Source organism: Wyeomyia smithii, chromosome 3 (genome assembly GCF_029784165.1).
Source record: "Wyeomyia smithii strain HCP4-BCI-WySm-NY-G18 chromosome 3, ASM2978416v1, whole genome shotgun sequence".
NCBI classification, from domain to species: Eukaryota; Metazoa; Arthropoda; class Insecta; order Diptera; family Culicidae; genus Wyeomyia; species Wyeomyia smithii.
The window spans coordinates 71,874,210-71,899,661 of NC_073696.1; the positions used below are offsets into that span (position 1 = coordinate 71,874,210).

The window sequence follows — 25,452 nt, forward strand, 5'->3', positions numbered from 1 at the left end:
TCATAGAACGTTATTATAAAAAAAGTACCAGAAGATGTGAGCATAGAGATATTTAAAAACGAAGAAACTCTCATTGTAGAATACGTTTTTGGTTATATCCTACAAAACGTTTGTTAGACATCCAAAGTATCATATTTCATGAAATTTACAACTGGGGGAAAGATTAGCTTGAAAATCTCTTGATCGTTTTCGACTAAGAAAAATTGAGTTCATGTAAGTTCAGCAAATTCGTTTCATAAAACAAGGCCTTACTTCTGACGTTTTCGATCAATTTTCCTAACAGTTTAAGATGAGAAATAGGGTAACTGTTCCATAATTCATCTCAGCCCATATATCTATCTTATGCAACATGAAAACAGAACAAAAACGCATATTTTCTTACTAAACCAATCTACTAATCCATCGAATGGATTCTTCTTAGTTGACTTTAGATATCTCGTAAAATAGAATTCTAAAAAACTCACATAAAAAGCGCTAAATTTGATATAATAGTCGGGCATCTGCACTCGAAAACTTATTTATTTCAATCACCTACTTCAGAAAACAAAATCCGCGCGTTGCTCTATACCAGCGTTTCTCAACCTGAGGTACGCGTACCCCTGGGGGTACTCGAGAACCTTCAGGGGGTACGCGAAAGAAAAATCAGTAATGGCGGACTAAGCAATTTTTCTTTACAATACTTTATTTGCTGTTCAATCTTGCTTTTAAATCATGACTGTAGCAATCAAACAAACCATAGTATAAATAAAAACCTGTACTAGACTACCACAACATGATCTACCACTACTCTTTCCCATTCTGCGAGAACGTTCCAAGCCAGAGGGTACAATCAATATGAAAAATACCGCCAAGGGGTACGCGGACAAAAAAAAGGTTGAGAACCGCTGCTCTATACGGCTACAGCTGAACTCGTATTTCCATCTGTTTTCACTGCATTGAAGAAAACACAGTGCAACAATTTTTTTGCCTTGGCTCCTATGTATGATATTTTGATGAAGTTTGATGCGAAAATAAATTTCCCTGAGTTTGAACATATTTCAACTTAAGGAGCAACAATGGCGTCATTTGAATTTTTGAGAAACTGGAAATTTTTGAGGTTTTTCGACGCCATTTTGTTTTAAAACCAAATATTAAAATTCTAAGAGTTTGTCCACATATTAACATCTTTTTACCCATCTTTTGGAAAAAAACAGATCTGAAATCGGACAAAAACTGAGCTCAAAACGGTGATTCTACGAAACCGGTTTTGGCATAGTTTTAGTATATTTCACAAAGCAAAATAATATCGATTATTTCTGAGTATTAATGGTAATTCGCTAATATCTTAAAGTGATAGTCAAATTATATCTTATTTTGAGAAAAAAAAGTCTCAGAAATCGAATGGTAGGTGTCTGATCAACGTAAAATGTCAGCAAAATGTCAATTTTGCCCCAATTCTCCTACAATACTAAAATAGATTTATCTGCTGACATTTTACGTAGATATAGATGAAAAATTAGAGTGTTAAATTTTTTTATCTATATACATTAGATGTGACAAATTCGAGTTTTTCGTAGAACACTTCTAAAAATTTTAGTTTTGGCCTTCTTTGACTTAAAAGCGTTCTTTTCGTCTGTTTTGAATATTTTTTTTATTTGGCCTTAAGATTCTGGACGCAGCCACAGATAATTTTTTGTTTTTCACCTTCTCTAACCTTTTTTGACAATCGTGTGCTCATTGAGAAAATTTTTATGGCTTTTCTGTACATTGAGCTTCATTGAAAATTATTTTCTTTTTGTTTTTTTTTTCTATCATTTCGAGATGAATTCGGCGTTTATGAGCCTTTGGGAGTATTTTTGACCTTGGTCTAACGTCTATCTGGAAGTTAGTCATCTGAATTCAAAAATCTATCAATTTAACAATGGAAAAAGTGGTCGGGATTTGAGATCTTATACATATAGCAGTCATTTCTTATCAGATTATCGTGGTTTTGGCATCAACCGATCAGAATCTCTTTTACAGTTGAGTTTCTCTAACCAAAATAACCAACGATAAACAATTTATTCTTGTTGTTGTTTGACTCGCATATTATTGTAACTGTCAGTAGTCACGTATGAATGCGCCGGTTTGCAGGAATCTAGTCTTCATTCTACAGGGTGGCAACGTGAAAGTGATACACTTTATTTATGTCATAAAACTCAAACCAGTTTTCATTTCTCTTCGGAATCTCAATAACATCTATGAGTATAGTAAAGCGGGCAATGTATGCAGTTTTGCGAGGATGCGAAAATGAACGGGAATAGAAGGTGTGACTTTTTTAGGCTTAGAAAAAATCTTCCCTCGTCCAGACGGGACTCGAACCCGCAATCTCCGTTGTCTCCGGCAAGGTGTTTTGGCCAATTAAACTACTGGGAAAGGTATAACTAGTTCTAAACCAAAGTTGAATCACCCTCTACTATTGTGTTCCCGTATATCAGCACGCCAACGATGAACTGCACACACTGCCCGGTGGGAGTTTATTTTTGTAACTGAGAAAGTGATCTCTTCACGCACACAGTGTATAACGACTTATTATATCTACAGTGGCGCAAGCGATGAGACACGTCAGTTGCTGGCTAGACTCTGAACGCGTATCACGGATGAGCTCCGTTGGCTAGATTTACTTTGCGAACTAATTTCATTTTGGTCATATGACTTACATTTTAAGTTTAGTAAAGCGGGCAATGTATGCAGATCACTCTCTCAGTTACAAAAATAAACTCCCACCGGGCAGTGTGTGCAGCTCATCGTTGGCGTGCTGATATACGGGAACACAATAGTAGAGGGTGATTCGACTTTGGTTTAGAACTAGTTATACCTTTCCCAGTAGTTTAATTGGCCAAAACACCTTGCCGGAGACAACGGAGATTGCGGGTTCGAGCCCCGTCTGGACGAGGGAAGATTTTTTCTAAGCCTAAAAAAGTAACACCTTCTATTCCCGTTCATTTTCGCATCCTCGCAAAACTGCATACATTGCCCGCTTTACTAAACTTAATCTATGAGTAATTAAATTACAATGTACTTAGTTGAGTTCGAATCTTTCACCTTTGTGTTTATAACGGGCCGTAGACGCTTTTCGAAGTCATTCCAAGCCGCATGCACAACTTCGTTCGGCATTTGGGAAGACCCATATCTTCACTAAACGTTTTTTACATGTATACAAACTCAAATGCTTAACGTCGTCCAACTTTCCTAGCAAGTATCCCCAGATACTAAAGTCTAGCCGGTGACGATGCAAGCCATTCAGAGGAACTGATGAAACAAGGCAAATTTTGCTCACACCATTTCGGAACGATCAATGCCTTATACGCTGGTGCTGGATTCTGTTGAAAGCAAAAACCGTTTTTCCCAAAAAGCATTTTAGCCCAAGGATGCGAATGGCATTCGATAACGTGTTACAAGTAGTTCTCCTGGTTTATTTTCCCGCCCCTGTCAATGAATAGCTATGGTAATTTCCCTTTGGTCGATATACCTCCCCAAACCATCACAGTTGGTGCATTTTGATATCTCTCGACTGCTCTTTCATCGGCTGGTATATCACGAAGACAGGCTCCAGAAACACGGTCATTTTGCTTGTTCAAAGTTCAAACAACTTTTCGTCCGAAAAAATAATGTTGTGACCTGCGTGCGTCTTCAGCAGCAACCGAAATCTAGCTACCGTGTTGGCAGTATTTTTACGAGTTTGTCCGTGAATTTTTTGCTTCGTAAAATTGGAATATCCAAGGTCCTTTTTGATAACATTTTGCATGGAAGTGTGACTCATGTTCATTTCACACGCCATTTTTCTTCTCGAACAGGCTGGATTTCGCCCGAAACGTTCTTTCACTGCTCTGATGACCGCTGGAGTCCGAACATTCCGTTTTTTACCAGGTTTCTTCTTGGTCACAACCGTGCCACTATCCTTGAAACGCTTGGTGGTCCTGTAGACGAATAATCTGCTTAAACTCAGATGTGACAGCTTCCTCCTTATCTCGATGTTAGTCAATCCTTGCAGGTGCAAGACCCTTATTTGTTCTCTATTAGAATCGATAGCAATTTTCTTGAGAGTGGAACTGAAAACTGACTGTATTTATTCCGAATAAACAGTGAACACGTCACTCTTTCAAAATATGCTCAGATATTTGTCATGCTGTGACAGAAAATACAACTAGAGGCACTCGAATACGTGTATCACTTCTATGTTGCCACCCTGGATAATCGATTACTGCAGTGGGACTCTTACCGGAAACTGGTTCGACCTTTAATCGGCAGAGCAGCAGTTGGTTTCAGCACAGTAAAGCTGAGCTGGCGATTCATTCGATGGCAGCGTTCCTCGGCAGATGAACCAACCGGCGAACTGCACAGCATTGCAGAACACGTCCGGACATGTCAATAACATCGTCCGGATCTATCGCGAAGCGTTTGCTTCCAGCGGTAGCGTTCGTTATTGTCTTGTTCGCCTGCATATGCAAAGTTAAACTAAACAATTAAGCTTGTAACTATTAAAAAAAAGGTATTTTGAAATGCTCCAAAGTATAACTAAAGAAGTTAATGTTTTTCTGTCACTCGCCAAACCTTGACAGCAACAACAACTACGCAAAAACCATATAATTGAGTTTTTGCTTATCTTATTTCAAGTTATTGAAATTAGCTTAATTTAGCTTCTCAGCGAACAAATGCATTTTTCAGATAAAATTACAGGAAATACTAGAGTTACAATTCCGCCTACCTACTATTCGTTTTGATGGAAAATAAAAATACCGTAGTCCAACGGCATGCGGTCTTGCCTCGAAAACCATCCAAAAAAACAATATCGCAAGCTAGTCTAGGGAGGGCTAATGCGGTCTCGATCAACTAGATTAGTTGAGAGAATTCGTTATCGATATTGTTTTTAGCATATTTTTGCATGTGTAGGATGAGTACAACGATACACCGTGCCGAAAAGATCATCGACCTGATCGGGAATCGAACCCGACATCACAACCGTGTGGAAGAGCTATCCGACCGACCCCGATAACCACAAAATCATGGGAACCATCTCGTATACCACCCTTCTACCGTCATACTCAAGCATTGGGCATCTCTGTGACGTCGTTGTGACGAATTTTGCGAATATTTTTGACCCGAATTGAATGGTATAAACTTGGACAATATGTGGTTTCAACAGGGCGCGGTGGCGCCACAAGCAACACAGTGAATTTAAAAATCGATTTATTGAGAACCAAGTTTGGTAGGCATGTTATCTCACGAAATGGCGCAGTCAACTGGCCGTCACGGTCGTGCGGTTTGACGCCGTTAGACTATTTCCTGTGTGGCTACGTTAGATCTATGGTCTATGCCAACAAACCAGCGACGATTGATGAATTTCGAACGAATATCGAACGTGAAATTGCAGCAGTATCGGCCAATTTATGCTTGAAAATCGTCGAAAATTGGATTCAGCTTCTGGACTTCTGCAAGCGCGTCCATGGTGGCCATGCAAAAGAAATCGAGTTCAGTATATAAAGGCATCAAATGGTCTTTCACATGAATAAAAAAAACTCATTGATATCCATAACCGTTCCCCATTGAAAAACACTTTATCAATTCAGCTTTATTTATTAATTACACTGGTCAACACAGGTTTTACCCTGGAGTTCAAACTGGAAAATTGAGCAGGATTACAGCTTCATAAGCATTTTCGTGAATTTTGGTGCCCCTAGCGAGTTAGGAAGTGCGTCAAAAGGCTGCAAAATAATTTTTTCTTGGGCTCTTCGCTTCTACATTTGCTCAAAGGAAAACTTTATTAAGTTCTCGGAAGACTTAACGCACTTCCGAGCTGAGTAAGGGCATCAAAATTTACAGTAACAGTTAAAAGCTACACAGTTAGAACAAACTGCCAATATTTATGTCGATACGCATGTGAAGAATTGCTTATGAAAGGAAATTTCATACAATTCCACGCAAATTTAAATCACATTGCATATAATTTTCAAACAAAATCGTAGTTCATTTCAGAAGCAACTGAAATTTTAATGAGCAAATAATCTTTCATTTTTTTCCAATTTGAACTTCAGGGCCGCACCTGCATCATTCTTCTATGGATTTAGTTAAATGCTCTAAAGCGGTTATTTTGTGAGATAAAAGTAAAAACTTTGTTTTACAAAGTTGCACAAAATTGACGGAACTACAACGCTCCATTATATTGCACAATTTCAATTCTCTAGAACATTACTATCGAGCTCCAGATCCAAACTTCCTCCTCAACTCGATCCCTAGAACGCTGTGCAATCGTTATTTGGCGTCTCCATCGATTTAACAAAGAAAGGAGGCGCACGGTTAACGTTCGACTTGAAGGGGATGGAAGTTTTTGATGCGTTTTTGAAATTACTAGGGGCAACAAAATTCGCAAAAGGAATGGTTAAGTAGCTATAATCTCTTATTTTTTTCCAGTTTGAGTCGTAGGACTGATTTTTGTTCTCTTCAGTCGACCAGTGTAATGTTTAAATTTCCTTTCATTTATTTTCCGAAATAAAAATACACCGTATTTATCCGTATTTTACAGATAGTTGTCTGACCAAACAAAATACTTTTTTTTTTGAATAAAACTTAACCGGGTTGTTTGTTTGGTATGATGTCCTTGAAAAAGTTGTAGACATAATTTCATCCTCCCAAAAAAAAAATCACACCGTAAGTCAAAAAAAAAATGTTCAAAAATAACTTTACAAATTAAACATCTCAAAAACCGGCGTTTTTAAAATCTGATCTTTTTCCTACGATTACTACTCATTGTTAGCTGTACATGGATAGTTGTTTAAACTTAGAGAAAAAAAAATTAAAAAACTCAAATTTATACGAAAGATTTTTTTTCATTTTTAAGCGTATATTTTTGAAAAGACAAAATTACTATCTACAACTCAACTTCCCTGAAGGCAATATACTGATCAAACAAACGGTCCTGACTCTTGAAATATTTTTATTATTCATAGACTCCTTGAGATAATTATTTTTCTATTGTTTTTTTATAATATATTTTCTCAAAAGAAAAAATAAAGGTGAATATTTTTTTGGAACAAGAGTATTATAATCCACAACTTCGCCTAAGAAGTCACACCAATCAAATAAACCGTTCTGGCTCTAAAAATATTTGTAATCATGAATACCATTTTTACCTCACAATTGAGAAAATTGCTAAAAAAGTTCTAATCTTGAATTTAAGGCAAATGATTATGATGCAACTAAAAGTATGTTTTATTCAACTGTATGTTCATGAGGTAGAACATTATATATTTCCATGAGTTATAAAAACTTTTGAATGAATTACTGGCTTGGAAATAACTCCTTTAAAACATGAAGAATAATAAAATATATTACTAAAAGCAGAAAATAACATCTTTATCCCATAGGAATATCTATGCTAAGTTTCAGTCTGATCAAAAACAGTCAATTAAAAAATTAAAATGGTTACCTATTTTTGTGAAATTTCTCGTTGATAAGTTAATAAAAATTGGGTTACTGAGAGTTCATTCAAAATATTTTCTATTTTTTTTTCTTTGACGGTTATTTGTTAATGTTTACTTGAAATAATAGTTTCTTTATTTCTTGCCTTTTGCATGTACATATTTTCATTGCATATGAATGCAATGACACATACTTTTCATTGGAATGGTATTTTGGAAAAAATGGAATCATTATTTTATTCAAATATTCGCACTGGTATACATTTTGATTGATAGCCAAATCACTAGGCTTCACTCTCCACTATTCTGGCCGGTTTTACACTACCTTCCTGGCGGATTATAGTTTAGGTTCGCAGGAAATCATACACAAAAGACAACGGAAGGTTTTTGCTTTCAAAATGATTTACCGTGAACTTTTTGCTAAAATTGCTGGGGAGTTCATAGCAAACTGTACAATGCATTTGCGGAATGCTCCTTGTTTCGACGCCATTTTTTACAGAACTGGGCATGCATAAACAAAACAAAAAATACTGGCAGAAAGAGGAGAGAAAGAGCTTTCACAAACATACTCCAATTTCTTTCTGAGCATATTTGTTGTGAAGTGAAAGAGCCTCTAAATAATTTTAAGTTATTAGTTTTCACTCTGATCTTGTACCTAGTTAACGGGTTTATTTTTGCTGTTTTTTAAAAAGGATTAAGTTTTAAATTGCATAACTTGTAATAATGCAAATTTCAGTTCAAACTTGTAAGTAAAAGCATCACACTGGGGTCGCTTTTTACGCGGTTGGTTGTAACGCATTTAAAATATTAGATTCGATATGTTTATACTAAACTTATTTGATACCGCGTACAAATAATCTTCCGAATCGAGTAAAAATAATCCGCGTTATTGTTAAAATACTCCGTCTAAAAAAACGCATAAAAACAACCCGCGTAAAAAGCGACCCCAGTATATATATATTACACTGGTGAACACAGGTTTTGCCCTAGAAGTCAAACTGGGAAAAAATGAAAGATTATAGCTTTTTAACCATTCCTCTGAATTTAGATGCCCCTAGCAGAGATAACTCTTTCGGAGACTTGAATGAGTTTTCTCGTAAGCCAACGTAGAGGCGAGGAACCCGGCGAGCACTTACTGTGCGGCATTTTGACGCACTTCTGCAAACACTAGAAGCCCCAAAACTCACAGGAATGATTAAAAAGTTTTAATGTACTATTTTGAGCTATTTGTATGTATACTATTTTGAGCTCGAGGGCGACATTCGTTGCTCTTGTAGACCAGTGTTATATATATATATATATATATATATATATATATATATATATATATATATATATATATATATATATATATATATATATATATATATATATATATATATATATATATATATATATATATATATATATATATATATATATATATATATATATATATATATATATATATATATATATATATATATATATATATATATATATATATATATATATATATATATATATATATATATATATTCTAAATTTCCTGTTTTCCCCTTTTTTTTCGTCTTACCCATTGATTAAACAAATTGTAAAAATACTGCCCACAAAATCAATTATTTAAAAATTCATGCAAACCACAATTGACTTGAGAATTTGAAAAAAAACAGGGTATATTAAACATCCCTAACAAAGAGCAGAAAAATGGTTCTTTTGTATTTGCAACAACACTGACGTCTGGTATCACAAGACAGAATGAAAGCCAAAATTGAGTATTAACAACGATAAACAAAATTCATTCCCGTACCACCAATAATTCTATTAGAAGTAATGAATGGACGGTTGTGGTCAACATAGTTCCGAATCCAGATGCGCTACTATGTCGTTCAAAAGCTCTCCCCGCAGTATGAAAAGACTCTGGTCAGTCTGGAAAATTACGTCTAGAAAATACGTCGGTAATTATGATTATTTGTGCTCAAAGAGTTCAAAATCATTAATGGTACTATTCTAACAAAAAAGAGTGTGGAATCACCCAAGAACAAGTAGCCTTCTCAAAATAAGCGTTTATTTTTAGTCGTATATTAATCCCAGATCAAATCCTGCCCTAGAAGTGAGCTTTTCATACCTGCCAGGACGCATTGATCTTCCCTTCACTCGTTCGAGTGTGCTTGATGAAGTGATTATAGAGCAAGATAAATAAAAGTGGAAAATATCGCACCGTACACGTACACCTCGGGAAAGCCAATGCTGGACGCAGTAGTCAGTAAATCGAAAAATCTATTTCATTTCATCATCCATCGTGTGCTAAGCTGCTATTCAGCGCTGCAACTTATTACCACCACCCGAACGCGCAGTAGTGCACGGGATTCGGAACTGCACTGCAACACAACAGGTGCCACTGAAAGAAGGGATTTGGGGGACTACATATTGCAATCGTTTCTCATCGGGTGCATTTATGAAAGGTGATTTCTTACAGAACACTTATCACCAGCTGGAGCGGCGATATTAAAAATATTTTCAATAGCCTTTTGATTTGTTTGTGGCTATTGATTGCGATATTAGGGCGCTGGAAGGATGACTGAAAACAGAGATCAGCGATGGGATGATGCAATCGAGTGGGTACCGGAAAAAAACGTTGGACAAATATATGGCTACTCACTAGCTCCAGTTACATGGAGCAGGTTTTGATGTAAAAACGTTCTTTTCGATATAAGAGGTTGGAAAAAATTTCGTGTTCAATATAAGAGATTTGGAAAATGATTAGGGCACAGGCATTCATAAAACCTGCTTTCCTTTTTATAAAGGATTTGATCGATGTTCGACATGTTTAGGATATATTGGCACTGCCTTGAAACAAGAATTGTATTTATCAAACTAATTAAAAGACATTTTGCGATAGTTGTTTTTTCGAGATTCAGAGTGCCCGGAAATCGACCTATTTGTACATCGACAATTTCGATTCGCATTTCATAAATTATATCTTGCGGGTAAATCGAATAATTACTTTTATGTCCATCAGACCTCAGAGATATGCGACTGAAGTGACATAATAAAAACCATAATAAATAGACAGACGAATCTGACGGGTACACTTGTTCGCTGTCTGCCAGAGTGAAGACTGTAAAAAAGAACCCGGGATACCTTTGCTACTCAAGAAAGAACTGTTTTAAAATAGATTGAAAAACATTCAATCACTACCAATCTTAACAGCATGAGTTATGTTCACTATTCAGCTCCAGCGTACGAACAGAGCAATTTTTCTAGTATCTGCACAAAGGTTCAAGCAACCTCATTCTAAATTTGGTTCATCATACATGTTAAAGTTTCGGAGCATTCGAGTAGCCCAAAAATAATAAAACATCAATAAAAGAAATCTCATTAAATTTACTGTTTAATTCTTTTTACACTCTTTTGATTATCTTCTTAACTCTGAATTCAATTCATTTTATTGTTACCTCACATGCAATGCTGCACTTGCAGGCGAATTAATTCATCATTTTGATTCACTCATTGCAGTTCCATTCATGTTGTTGGCCAATATCTGCTGCTGAAATGTATCCTGAGCGAATAAACTGATGAATGTGACTTACGTACATTAAAAAATTGGCCAATGAAAAACAAAACAGTGGGTAAGAAATCGGGTGACAATAAAAAAACTCGCCTTCATCTCCAGTGTCGTTTGGTTTTTAATTAATGTGTGACTGTTCTGTGATCCGTTGATCCAGCTCTCTGGCGTATTCTTCCGCAACGCCATCAGTTTTCAACCGCTGTACGTTGAAACGCATCGTCCTCTCTCGGAACTGTATCAGCCTCAGACCGTTTCCATTCGTGGACGAGTGAAAGTTATGCCCTCCAAAGACAGGACGGAAAGATTCCTCCCTCCCTATCTGTGGATTTACATCTCCGATGACCACTTTTACGTCGTGTTTTGGACACTCGTCATAGCTTTTCATAGAACTCATCTTTAACTTCATAAAATTTGTCGTTTGTCGGTGCGTAGGTGTTGATTAAGCTGTGGTTGAAGAATTTGCCTTTAATCCTCAACACGCGTATCTACGTGCCTTTATCAAATGACTTTTATTCTTTGATTTCCAAACACTATGAAACCGACGCCCCGTTCCGCTGCTTTGCTGCCACTGTAGTAGAAGTGATACTTGAAAGAAGTGTGTGCAATAGGGTCTTCTGTCCAAATTTCCTTCCTGGGTATTTGACCACTGGACTTCTGAAACGGTTTTGACTCTCTGCCGTTGTGGTTCTCGAGCAAGCAAGCCAGCTTGCGCCGGAAGCATGAGGTAAATTAACCTATAGTGGACCCCTTTCCTATAGTGGACCACCAGCCAGATTAAGGGGTAATATGCACCAAATGCTCAAAAAAACAAGGCTTTTTTCATGATTTTTTTCAAGGACATTTGAGATGTAAGGTAGGTCAGGGGGTGTTTTTCGGCTTCGCAGTCTTTCAGCAATAAAACGAATTAATATCGCTCTTTCACCAACGTTTCGGTGTATATTGCACCTTCATCAGGGAATCCTGAATTTAGAAGACAAGACAATATAAAATTACAAATTTACACAACAAATGAAATCACAAATCTCTTACAGAACATAAATCGTTTCTGTCATACAAGCTTCGGCATCAGCATTCCTGTCCTATTTACTAGCTACTATTGTGCCAATCTATAAAATACCATGTAAACATTCAAAAACTGTAGAACAAAAAACAATAATCTTACATTCAAACCCGCTCTAATTTAAACTTAACAAATAAACTCTGCCACAAACTTTCTTCACTACTCTTTCAACCGCTAACTCAAATTCGATTCAAAATGGAGCGAAAAAGTGTGGACTAACGGTGGGTGCAATATATATTGGGTATTAGCTATTAGCTCTTACAGTTTGCTATTGGGTTTCGTTTGCTGGTGTGTGCGTGTTCTGTGTTGGGATCTGTTTGTTAAGTGTGTGTAGTACGCCTGCATACATGGAGCTGAGATTGTCAACATCGGACCGTTTGTTGACTGCATGTTTGGTGTTAACAATATGACAGACTTCTAAAATCGGGAGAGCTAATTTTCGTGTGTGCTGATCGATAATTTTTGTTTTTTCTAGGTTGAAGTTATGATTTGCTTCGATGCTGTGGTAAAGGAGTGCCGTCTTCTCTTTAAGCCGTTCGAGATCGAATTGTGTGCTGGGATCGTCATCGTTTTTGCCGCGGAGTCTTTCCATTTCATTAATTGTTGATCGGTGGCTGCTTATGCGTTTTTTCAGTTGGGTTGTGGTTAACCCGACGTAGCTGGCTTCGCAATCGTTGCAGGGAATCCTGTAGATCACGTGATGTCGCATCTCTGGAGGTATAGTGTCTTTCATGTTGGTGAAAATTCTGCTGGCGGTGTTCCCGTATCTTGACGCTAGTGTTATGTTGGGGAAGGCCGCTTTTAATGCCTTACTCAGCCGTTGTGTCAGGTCATTCACAAACAGCATCGGTTTGTACACAACCGTGCCTCCATCGTCGGACGAATTTCTTGTGTTTCGTTCGGTGTTTCGGATGTTGCCATTCAACAGCCGATGTCGTAGCGCCGCTGGGTAGTGGTTCCGCCTCAACAGTTCATTTATGGTTATGTTAGCTGCTTCCTTCGGACTGTTTGTGGTGAACTGTCGGACGCTTTGGATAAAGTTTGCGATGGTATTCATTTTTAGATGAAGTGGGTGGCATGAATGAAAGTCTAGGAGGCGACCAGATGCCATCGGTTTGCTATACCACTCAGTACGGATGGTTTGGTCAGTTTGCCGTATTAGTACCATGTCAAGGAATGGTATTTTTCTATCTTTCTCCAATTCGATCGTGAATTGAATATTGTTGTTGAAACTGTTAAAAATGTTCAAAACGTCTGTGACTCGGTCCGGGGGAAGAGCAAGAATCAAGTCATTGACGTACTTTTTTAAAAAACTGGTACTGGGAAGTCAATTTTTCTAGCGACGTTTTCCAGAAGCGATTCCATCACTAAGTCCGCTATTGTTGGTGAGAGCGGATTTCCCATGGCTGTTCCGTGGATCTGCCGGAAAAACTTTCCTTTGTATGAAAAGTAGCTTCCATTCAGACAAAAATCTATTATCTCTAAGAATAAATCTAGGTTGATATCCGTGTTTTGCTTTATATCCTGCCATCTGTTAATGATAATGCCAGGAATCATGTACGTTGGAATGCTAGTGAAAAGCGATGTAACGTCAAACGATACAAGGACATAGTCTTCTGGTAATCGAATTGAGTTAATATAGCTACAAAATGAAAACGAATCTTTTATGTTAAAGTCGCTCTTGATGGATGCCTGTATTATTTGCCCGACATATTTCGACAACATATATGACGGTGCTCCTATGTTGGAGACTACCATCAATTCACGATCGAATTGGAGAAAGATAGAAAAATACCATTCCTTGACATGGTACTAATACGGCAAACTGACCAAACCATCCGTACTGAGTGGTATAGCAAACCGATGGCATCTGGTCGCCTCCTAGACTTTCATTCATGCCACCCACTTCATCTAAAAATGAATACCATCGCAAACTTTATCCAAAGCGTCCGACAGTTCACCACAAACAGTCCGAAGGAAGCAGCTAACATAACCATAAATGAACTGTTGAGGCGGAACCACTACCCAGCGGCGCTACGACATCGGCTGTTGAATGGCAACATCCGAAACACCGAACGAAACACGAGAAATTCGTTCGACGATGGAGGCACGGTTGTGTACAAACCGATGCTGTTTGTGAATGACCTGACACAACGGCTGAGTAAGGCATTAAAAGCGGCCTTCCCCAACATAACACTAGCGTCAAGATACGGGAACACCGCCAGCAGAATTTTCACCAACATGAAAGACACTATACCTCCAGAGATGCGACATCACGTGATCTACAGGATTCCCTGCAACGATTGCGAAGCCAGCTACGTCGGGTTAACCACAACCCAACTGAAAAAACGCATAAGCAGCCACCGATCAACAATTAATGAAATGGAAAGACTCCGCGGCAAAAACGATGACGATCCCAGCACACAATTCGATCTCGAACGACTTAAAGAGAAGACGGCACTCCTTTACCACAGCATCGAAGCAAATCATAACTTCAACCTAGAAAAAACAAAAATTATCGATCAGCACACACGAAAATTCGCTCTGCCGATTTTAGAAGTCTGTCATATTGTTAACACCAAACATGCAGTCAACAAACGGTCCGATGTTGACAATCTCAGCTCCATGTATGCAGGCGTACTACACACACTTAACAAACAGATCCCAACACAGAACACGCAAACACCAGCAAACGAAACCCAATAGCAAACTGTAAGAGCTAATAGCTAATACCCAATATATATTGCACCCACTGTTAGTCCACACTTTTTCCCTCCATTTTGAATCGAATTTGAGTTAGCGGTTGAAAGAGTAGTGAAGAAAGTTTGTGGCAGAGTTTATTTGTTAAGTTTAAATTAGAGCGGGTTTGAATGTAAGATTATTGTTTTTTGTGCTACAGTTTTTGAATGTTTACATGGTATTTTATAGATTGACACAATAGTAGCTAGTAAATAGGACAGGAATGCTGATGCCGAAGCTTGTATGACAAAAACGATTTATGTTCTGTAAGAGTTTTGTGATTTCATTTGTTGTGTAAATTTGTAATTTTATATTGTCTTGTCTTCTAAATTCAGGATTCCCTGATGAAGGTGCAATTTACACCGAAACGTTGGTGAAAGAGCGATATTAATTCGTTTTATTGCTGAAAGACTGCGAAGCCGAAAAACACCCCCTGATAAAATCCCTCAGTCGATAGCATAAATTGCGGTGTAAGGTAGGGTATCGAACGTCTTCGTCAGTGGTTTTCTTCGCAAGTTTTTCTGCAGCAATCTTATGTAAAAGGGGGCCGAAGAAAACCACTGACGAAGACGTTCGATACCCTATATAAATAATATATCATTGGATTGAGCAACTCTTGCAGAATAGATAAAATATTTTTATTGCTATTTTTGTTACAAAATGACGGCTGTGCAGCGATTGCCGTGAACCTCTTTTTTTAAAGTTGTTCCGCGGCGAGCAGTAGAAGTCCAGCTCCACCTATAACCAAACCAAATTTTTTTCATTATCTATATACAGGGTGACAAAAAGTCCGGTCACACAGGAAAATCTCAATATTTCAAAGAATAAGAAGAAAATCTGAATCTGGCTTTCATAGCTTTATTCAGTAACTCATAAAGATACTTCACAGACGATATCTCGGAATTACACCATCTTTCTCTGATCGAACCAGCTTCAGACGTCTCGGAAAGTCGTCGCAAGCGACGCGCACGTGCTCCATCGGCATCTCGTCCCAGATTTTCGTGATAACTCGCTTGAATTGCTCCAAATTTGTTATTTTATAGTCGTTCAGCTTCGACATCATGTATCCCCACACGAAATAATCCAGCGGATTCAGATCCGGAGACGACGGAGGCCATTCATTCTTCGAAATGAAATCGGTCAAGTTTTCCCCACACCACGCCTGAACAACCTTTGCGGTGTGGGATGGGGCGCCATCTTGCTGGAAGCAGTAGTAATCGTCTTCAAACAATAGTTCAGCTTGAGGCACAAAATTTTTATTCAAAACCGTGTCCAGGTAGTACGCTGCGTTGATTTTGACCCCTTTATCGATAAAACTAAGAGGCAGTTTACCTCTCTTGCAAATGGCTCCCCAAACCATCACTGACGTCTTATTTTGGAACCGGGAAACGTTCAGCTTGTCCGCAGGAGCTTGCTGGAGGCTCACACTCCAAACTCGATCATTTTGGCGATTGACTGTTTGCTCGAAAACGAACAGCTTCTCGTCCGAAAAAATAATCTCGTCATCTGCGCGCCAACCGAGCAACTCCCGCGACCGTTGGTACCTCTTGTCCTTTGTAGCTTTGGTAACCCCATGAAACCCCTGTTTTTTGTACGGTGTAAGTTTTAAATCCTTGCGCAGAAGCAGGCGGTTTGATCTCGGTACATTTTAAGGTTCCTGGCCAGCTTCCGTGCAGATTCGTGTTATTTATTTATTTATTTATTTCGTCAAGCAAATGTAGACTACAGTTATAATAATACAATGTTTTCTTATATTCTATACATTATTTCCAGTAGTTAGTCGTTTTTTTATTTGATTTCTGCCCATGGTGATGTCGATATTTTCGCAGTGCTGATTATAGTGACGCATCATGCGATTTATTGGGCCATTTTTTGAGTAGTTTGTTCTGTGAGAATTTTCCGAAAATATTTTACGATTTCTTAATTGACGACTGGGTGCATAAAAATTTAGTTGTGATAATAATTTAGTAGATTGCACGCGTTGAGAAATAATGTCATTGATGAAATAAAGCATTGAAAGATCGCGGGGTTCTTTAAGTGCTTGTATGTCTATAAGCATGCAGCGTGCTTCATATGATGGTAAGGGAAATGCTGTCCAATTTAGCTTACGAAGCGCGTACAAAAGAAATTGTTTTTGGACAGATTCAATGCGTTCTTCATGTGTGGCAATATAGGGATTCCATACAATGCTACAGTATTCCAGAATTGGTCGGACGTATGTAATATATAATAGTTTGATTGTATATGGGTCTTGAAAATTGTGGCCGAAGCGTTTTATAAAGCCCAGCATACTATTTGCTTTGTTGATAATTGTATTATAATGTTCTATGAATGTAAGTTTGGAGTCTAAGATTACGCCTAGGTCCCTTACGATTTTGCATTTTTCTACTGGTTGGTTTCCTAAGAAAATGTTTGTAGGTGGTGTTACTGTTTTTCTGCTAAAGGCTATTGAATTACATTTTTTAATGTTGAGTTGTAATAGGCTTTTGTTGCACCAAGTGTAGAATACATTAATTTCATTCTGGAATATTTCGAAGTCTTCTGCATTGGTTATTTCTATAAAGAGCTTCATGTCGTCAGCATATACAAGCACATGTATTGACTTAAGAAGAAAGGAAATGTCATTTACGTATAATATAAAAAGAAGAGGGCCCAGGTGGGAACCTTGAGGAACCCCAGAAGTTACTTCTATTGGGTTTGAAAAGGAATTTTGAAAGCGGACTATTTGTGTTCGTTTTGTTAAGTATGACTGCAGCCATTCCAAAAATTTTGTTTCAGTTCCGTATTTTTCGAGCTTGAAGAGCAATAATGGTATGTCGATTCTATCAAATGCCTTGCTAAAGTCCGTATAAAGAGCTTCTACGTGGTTACCGTTGTCCATTACAGTCAGAGTGAAAGTTATGAATTCCAAAAGATTTGTGGTAGTTGATCGGCCTTTGTAAAAGCCGTGCTGTTGAGTTGTAATTTGGTGTTTACTTGTTGAAAAATTTTTTTCATTAATTATTGATTCAAATAATTTTGGAATGCATGAAATAATGGCAATTCCACGATAATTACGAATGTCAGATTTAGCGCCAGATTTGAAAATTGGCACTAAATATGAAGTTTTCCAGAGTTCTGAGAAAATTCCATTCTTCAGGGACATGTTAAAAAGGTGTTGTAGGGGTGTAGATAGTTCTTCTGCCAAGTTTTTGAGAAAAATTGGAGCTATTCTGTCATGTCCAGGACCTTTCGTAGCGTCTTAATTTTTAAGTGCGTTTTGAATTTCGAATTCAGATATTTGATTGACAGAAAAAGAATTCGAAAATTCAGGAAAATACGAGAAGTATTCGCGGTCGCGATCTGTTTCTTCATATGTGGTGTAAATTTCTTGAAAAAAAGTGGCAAAAAGACTACATATTTCATTACTAGTTTGTCCTACATTACTGTCAAGATGCATTCGTGATGGAAAGTTGTTACTTTTTAGTTTGGTTTTTACGTAATTAAAGAAGTTCTTAGGGCAAGACTTGATTTGATGTTCGATTTTACGATTATGTTCTTCATGTGCAATTTTAATGGCTGCGTCAAGTTGACAGCAAATTTCTTGGTAATTTTGAAGATTTTCGCTATTGTTGTCTTTTTTGTATATTTTATGTGCTTTTTGTTTCCTATTTTTTAGGTTCTTCAATTGTGGATTAAACCACACTGGATATTTGTTGGTGTTCGTTCGTCTTCTTTTTTTTTAGTGGTACATTTTCTGATATAATTTAATAATTATTTCATAAAATTTTGTTACTTCTTCGTTGACATTTCCTTCTTTACAAATTATACTACGCCAATTTATTATGCGAAGTCTACGTTTGACTTGTTCGAAGTCAGTTTTGTGGTATTCCGGTACATCCACGTACTCGCAGTCGCTAGGGTACGAAGTGTTATTCATTACTATTGAATATTCAATTGCTGTGTGGAATGCTTCATTTTTCCAGATGGGAGTCAATGATGCATCTACACAGAAGTCTTCAGTGCAGTTTGTGAATAATAGGTCTAAATAAGCATTTTGTTTGTTTTTGACATGATTGATTTGATATAGACCGAGTTCTGAGGATTTGCCAAAAAGATACTGCAGTGTATCGTTTTCGCCTACGACTGGGAGTGAGATAGATTTATTTTCAATGTCTACAATAAAGTCTGCATTACGTTGGTTGAAGTCGCCATAGACATGCAGTTTTACTTCTGGTTTCATGTTAGACATAATAGATTCTAGAGTTTTGAAAAATAATTCATACGAATGTTTATGAGCATGTTCCGGTGGAAAGTACACGGAACAGAAGATATGTTTTTCTGCAGCGATAAATGCTTTGGCCCATACGTGTTCAAATTCTTTATATTTGTCGGATATTATTTCTTCAGAAGTAAAGTCTACATTAATGGCAATGAGGACTCCACCGCCTGACTTTTTTTGACTGGTAGACAAATTCCGATCGTGCCGGAATACATTATAATTGTTTCCAAATACTTCTTCGCTTCTTACGCTTTCGTCCCAGCTATACTTTCAGTTCCTAAAATTATTTTAAAAGATGACGACAATAGATTTTGTTGAATTTCTTTCATTTTGCTTGGGCTTTTCATGCGATTGAAATTCTGACAGTAGATAAGAATTTCAGTCGCATTCTGTCGAGGAAGCGAAGAAGTGTTAGTCAAGTTTTTACTTATGTTAAAATATAATGGTTCTGCCTCAGAAAAGGGCGTTCTTGCTTGCGAAAATTTGTGCTAAATTTGTTTACACTTTCGCGAAGTTGTTGAAGACGGTGCGTGCGTTCGTTTGATTAAAAATGACGATATGATTGAAGGTCGGCTACTGCCTCGGCTGGCGTGAGTCCATATTCCTGATGGACCTCAATAAAGACGCGTTGGAGTTGTTCTGGAGAGTCCGGCAGTCCTTCGGATGCGAGAAGCATTCTTATACTGGTTGGTGTCATTCCTTCTACGCATACAGATGATGGTTGGTCCTTCATGTATGCGAGATATAGGCGTTTAATATGCATTACTTTTGGGTCGCGGAGTCTAGCCTTCAAAAAGCGCTCGTCGCCATTCGATGATTGCTGCGTAAGACGGACGATTGGTGGACGCATGGGGTCAAGTTCAAATTGGCTGTCTTGCGGTGCTGATTGTATGCTGGCGTTGCTGGCAGGAGCCGGTGCAGAATTTCCATTGTTAGTTGCATTTTTTTTCTGTCCGATATGGGTTGATAGTTTCGCCTTTTTGGAAATTTATAAATTTTGATGTTATGTCTGAATTCGGCGGCCCAGCAAATTGAACGCGTGCAGCTGCCAGGAGGTCTTTGTCCGAGGGTAGTGGTTGTTTTGGCATTTCAGCAATTTGAGTTTTCTTTGAGTTGCAGGCGAAATGGTTTATTCCGTGTTTATAGGTGTTGTTACTTATGCTGATAGGGTTTGAGTTTTCCTGCTGACGTTTGCGTTGCTGCATACGTTTACGAGCGGCCTTTTCTGCTTGCTTTTCCTGCATGCGTCTTTTACGCTGTCTGGCGTCATATTCAGTCCAGTCGCGTTTCCATACTTTTTTATTGCCAATTAGGCGCCAGCCTGATGTGAAATTTGGAGTACGGTGTTCTTCTGAGTCCGATTCTGGAAGTGGCAATGAAAGGCGAAGTTCTTCAGCCAGACTGGGATGATTGTCTGTTTTTGGCTGGAGTGAATTCGATTCTTTGAGCGCTTTTAATTCATTGATTAGTTCCTGCGCCGTTGTACTGCAGTTTGTTTTCTTATTTTGTATAGCTTCTAATTGGTGTTCCATATTGTCAATTTTTGATTCTATATAAGTGAATGCTTTTTCCAGGTGCTGTTGTATGTTCTTTGTGTGCTGCTGATTTTCTTTGCTAATGTCCGATATGGAGTCATGGCCAAGTTCGCCGAACAGCGTCGAAATGCGATTTATGGTTTTTGCCGACGCATTGTTTGTGTTGAGATTTACTTTTTTAATTTCCGTCTTCAATTCAGAAAGCAGTGTATTGATACTGGCGACGGTCAAAGATTGTTTATAAATAAATAAATTGTTGCTTACGTACACTCGCGACGCCGTCAAGGTGTAAAAAAATAAAAATAAAAATACAAGTTAATTGCGGAGCGAAATGAAAACGCGTCCGCGCCCGATGACTGTTCGATGAGGTTCGTGGGCGGGATTCCGGTGAATCCGGTCTCGTATAATCTTTTTCAGCCTTGGAGTTCTCACAGACCTTGGTCGTCCAGATCGTGCCTTGTCCTCGGTGCCTCCGGTCTCTAGGTACCGATTTATGGTCCGTTACACGAATTTCCGGTTGATTCCGAGCGGTTTTAGGTGTTTGAATACCTGTCCGGGTTTGTACCCTTTCACATATTCAGCGATAACAGCTGCTCTTAACTCTGCCATGGCTCACAACTCAATGTAAACAAACTGCACAGAAACGAAACTCTGCCACTTTGAGCAGCAAAGTTAACCCTTTCATTTGACATATAGATGGCACCAGAGAGATGCAACGTGTAAGCTACAGGCGACCCCAAAAAAGTGTGACCGGACTTTTTTAACACCGTGTAAGTGTCGCTAGTGGAGTACACATGATTATATTTTTAGAATCTTTCTTCGCAAAATGGCAACGGTTTGAAAAAAAAAGTTCTGTTTCGACAAAAGAAAAATCGACTTTGATTGTTCATAACTTTAGTTTTTGTTAATCTATCGCTAAAATCGTGTTACTCATTAGATAATCTAGTGAAGAAGCTACAGTTAAAATTTCAAGTCAATCAATTTCAAAGTCAATCAATGTAAACTTTTTCAGTTCTACTGCTCGCCGATTTTGAAAACATGGTTTTGAGAAAAACGCGTTTATAGTTTCAAATTGCCATAAATCTTAAGAATCGCAACAGTAAAGCCCTTAATATTTTGTTTACCCTCAGTCAGCTATCCCTGCGCCGTAAAGTTGTCCTTCCTGTGCCTTATTTTCCTCTTCTTCCTTTTCTTTTGTCTGATGTAAGGCTGCGCCTAGCCTCTTTCGCGACATCGGACATGCGATGCTCAGCGACTTTGACGCGGTTGGCGTCCGATTCCACGCAAAACTTGTACATGTTCGGTCCAACGGTTAACCCAAGAGCATGATATTGTTTTAGAGGACAGTTAAAAATATCAGCATCACCGCAGTTCGAACAAGACACAAAAATCTTGAAGCCTAGTCCACGGTTGCTCGACTGTGAAAACCGCACATCACTATTACATTTTTTACACACTCCTAATTCAAAAAGGGCAGTAAATACAGCGAAAAATGTTTGAAACAGTAGCCGAAATCTCTATCAAGATCGCGATCACGGTTTAAATCAGAGGTTTTTATTTTTTTCGCCGAGGTACTAACGTACTTTGAATCGCCTGTGAACGCATGACGGTTAGGCGGGTGTCGGTTACTAATTTTACTCCGGGTTGTTCTGGTACTTCGTCTTTTACAGGCTTTCTGGCCTCTGTACACCTTGTCACTCATATTTAGGTACTTTTGAATATGACTCACAGTTAAAAAGTATAGAAAAACTCAGGCAGAGAACGTTTACAAAGCTTCTAATGATTTATATTCGATTTTAAAATAAAAACAGTTTTACATGGAAATGATTGCATAGAATGGAACCTTTTTTTTTTTTTTTTTTTCTTCACATAACATTTATTTGACACGGCACAAATACAATTTAATGTTTAACGGCGCCAATTATATCTGATGACTTAAAAACTAAAGCAAATTTTTTATCCTCGCTGCCGACTACGAGCTGAAATTAAGTCTAACTTAAAACTAGCATGGGATTTCCAATCAGTGTTTTGTTGTTCAATGGTCGTCTGATAATCGTCGAATGGCATGTATGGATTCGTTCTGCTGAGCCACGATGTCGTGAGTTGGGACAGAGGCTCGTAGTCCTTGGGTCCTGGTTCTGTTGTGCGGGGTCTGGTTGCTGGTTTTGTGCTTAAGGTTCAAACGTGTTCTTGTCGTTTTGTTGGGTGTAGACGGAGGGGAACGGGACTAGACTGGGGCGTGGATGGATTTCAGGAAAACGTATATAAGGGACATGTAGGATAGGTCACGGCTCGCCAAGACATCACGAACAGGAACAGAATGGAACCTTTGTTTTATTAAAAAAAAATTTTACTATAATAATTCTTTACCAAATATAAACTTTCCTTCTCTGTTGAAGAAGCCTGTAAGGCAATAACAATGCAGAGTCATTTTCATATCCAATTGATGAAACACTTGGATGGAGTAGGCTGTCCCAAAAAAAATCGATGTTGAAAAAGTCAAGGTGCTCAGCCTTAAATTGAAAGATAATGTTATTTATAGCATTTTTGTAGAACATTTCGACTTTCTAAAAGGTCGTTTTCAGGTTGCCCAAACGTGATTTATGGAAAAATGACTTTTTCAAGCTGTAAAACCAATCTTTTGCACTTTTTTCAAACCTTTCGATTCCCAATTTTTTCCATATATTTGTTTTTTATTTCTGTGAGATTGTTTTTAAATATTTTGCATGGTTTGGTTCAGCATCGCATTCAATTATTTGACTCACAGAGCCCACCGAACATCACAAAAAAGTGAATTTTCCTTATAATTTTCAGAGAAAACCCTTCAAAACACTTATAAAAAAATGTTTGATCAAGAACTGAAATTTTTACTGCAAAGCGGAATTCCAGACATTCCAAAATTTACATGAAAAACCTAAATTAATTCACCTAGCGGGCAGACCCAGCCTTTCTCATTCAAACCTTTATTTGTAAAAATAGATTTACAAGAACGCTTCAATCCAATAAATGTATTTTCACTCTTTAGGTTCTAAAATATTGAATAAATGATAGTTTGAGACCCCTTCCTCTTCTGGAAGAGTGGGGTCCCATACAAATGAAACCTAAATTTCTGCGCAAATCAAGAACAAACCAAGCAAATGAAACCGAATTCGGCATGTGAATGTTTTAAGCGGTAACAAATATGTCTAAAATAGTTGGATGCCCCTCCCTTTTCTGGAAGGGAGGGATTCCATACAAATGAAACACAAATTTCTGCACATCTCGAGAACTAATCAACTAAATGGAACCAAATTTGGCAGGTAAATGTTTTTAGTGGTAAAAAATATGTCCATAATGTATTTACACCCCTCCTTCTTTTGGTGTTTCTGCCTGCCTATGCTCCATTCTAAAACCCGATTGCCATACAAATGAAACACATATTTTTTGCACATCTCGAGAACTAACCGAGTAAATGGAACCAAATTTGTGCGTTTGTGCGTATAGTTTCCTAAATAGTGATTTAAATGTTGATTATAGCCATGAGGTATGTTCGGAGAAGTTTCAGTATATTCAAAAATGCATCTTTTAATGTAGAAAGAAGGGTGATTAATCCACCAATAAGTGAGATAAAAAATTTACTTTTTGATCAAAATGAGATAGACGCAAGGTGTCTACGACAAAGTTTTAGGTTATCTTAAAACAAGTAACTTTACCAAAGACATCATGTTTCTATCTCTTACATATTACGAGCAACATTGAGTTTTCTATTAGAAGGCACGAAAAATCATAATTTTCGCTCTAACTTGTTTCGCAGATTTTTCCAAATTTTGAAACCTTCTACTAAGTTATCAGCCATCCAAAAATGCAGTTGTTTTCTAAACATTGTTATTGTTTATCTCCATAAATAAAACAGTTATTTAACATATTTGTTAAAATGCATAGTTTTCCATCACATAGAAAAATGCCAATATCTCAGCTCCTCGATAAGATATCAAGTTTCTTTTTTCATGTAAATTTTTGTGGTAAATCCCGCTTTGCAATGAAAATTTCAGTTCTTACTCAAAGTTTTTTTGACGTAGGACTACGTCTTTGTTTTCTATACTAGATTACACTTTGTGAAAATGAAAATGAAACTGGCAAATGTTGCGTCAGATTTCAAACGGTTATAGCAAGCGAACGACTTAATGCATCTTTGTCATTTATATGTCGGTGGATAGATAAAATGTGTAACAATTTTTTGATATCATGTTCAACATTGTTGCTTTACTGCTTAATGGTGGAAAAAGGTGAAAAGTTCCAAGGTCAAGCTTTCCCATACATTTCCCTTGTTTTTGGCTTGCTTCCCAAGCACAGATAACAATAACATGGACGAAATAAATTCCACTGCCTACATATTTTGACTCAACAAAGTGTTTTGGTTTGTTTGTCTTTGTCTAAGCTGCGTGGCCACGCCTTAATGGTTAAAATCTACGCTGAACTCGATACAAAAGATTGCGTGTGGAAAATTCAGCTTCAGTATAGTTTGTTACACATAAGCGAGAGCAGTGCAGCTGTTAAAGGTACGCGACATTGAGAAACGAGAGCTGCATACGAGTCAACTTCCAGGCACTGCGGAACATGTTACACCTTTATTTTGCATACGGCAGCAACAGTTACCATCGTTCGCTGCAGGATATTTTGCTGGCACAGCTACTGGAGGGCACAGCGGAGAGCAAATTTTATGCGCGGCCAACAAAATATTCATGGTGCGATTATCAGCGTTCTGTAGCACGAATTTCTAACTGAATATTATGGAATCGGTTCTTTTCAGAACTATAGATGCTTGAAGATAAGAGTTATGAGAATTTTCGTAACTACTACTATTGTAAAATTTTCATGTATTCATGCATCGT

General features: G+C 37.7%; 1 protein-coding gene across 1 annotated transcript in view; it reads right to left on the reverse strand.

Annotated features, from left to right (window-relative positions):
- LOC129729370 (uncharacterized) overlaps positions 1 to 25,452 on the reverse strand; it is a 50,534-nt gene that overhangs the window by 14,984 nt on the left and 10,098 nt on the right. The window lies entirely within an intron of this gene.